Raw genomic sequence first — 958 nt, 5'->3', positions numbered from 1 at the left:
GATTTCGGTGTTGTGTGTTTCCACAGCGTAACCTGGCCTGTCTACATCGAGATAGCTGGGTTTGTTTGTTTTTTTTTTAATTAACATATAATGTATTATTAGCCTCAGGGGTACAGGTCTGTGAATCATCAGGCTCATTTTACAGCACTCTCCTAGCATATACCCTCCCTAATGTCCATAACCCAACCACCCTCTCCCTCCCCCTTCCCACCAGCAACCCTCTGTTTTGTGAGATTAAGAATCTCTTATGGTTTGTCTCCCTCCCGATCCCATCTTGTTTCATTTTTTCCTTCCCTACCTCCCAGACACTCCATGTTGACTCTCAAATTCCTCATATCAGGGAGGTCATGATAATTATCTTTCTCTGATTGACTTATTTTGCTCAACTTAATACCCTCCAGTTCCATCCATGTTGTTGCAAATGGTAAGATTTCATTTCTTTTGATGGCTGCATAGTATTCCATTTGTGTGTGTGTGTGTGTGTGTGTGTGTGTGTGTGTGTGTAGGTGTAGTATACCACATCTTTATCCATTCATTTGTTGATGGACATCTAGGCTCTCTCCATAGTTTGGCTATCGTGGACATGCTGCTATAAACATTCAGATGTACATGCCCCTTTGGGTCACTACGTTTGTATCTTTAGGGTAAATACCCAATAGTGTGATTGCCGGGTTGCAGGATAGCTCTATATTCAACTTTTTGAGGAACTTCCATGCTATTTTCCAGGGTGGTTGCACCAGCTTGCATTCCCACCAACAGTGTAGGAGGGTTCCCCTTTCTCCACATCCTTGCAAACATTTGTCTTTTCCTGACTTGTTAATTTTAGCCATTTTGACTGGTGTGAGGTAGTATCTCATTGTGGTTTTGATTTGTATTTCCCTGATGCCAAGTGACGAACTCTTTTCCATGTGTTTGTTGGCCATCTGGATGTCTTTGCAGAAATGTCTGTTCATGTCCT

Source organism: Mustela nivalis, assembly GCF_964662115.1.
Source record: "Mustela nivalis genome assembly, chromosome: 19".
Classification (NCBI taxonomy): domain Eukaryota; kingdom Metazoa; phylum Chordata; class Mammalia; order Carnivora; family Mustelidae; genus Mustela; species Mustela nivalis.
Note: the sequence above shows the minus strand (reverse complement) of the source record.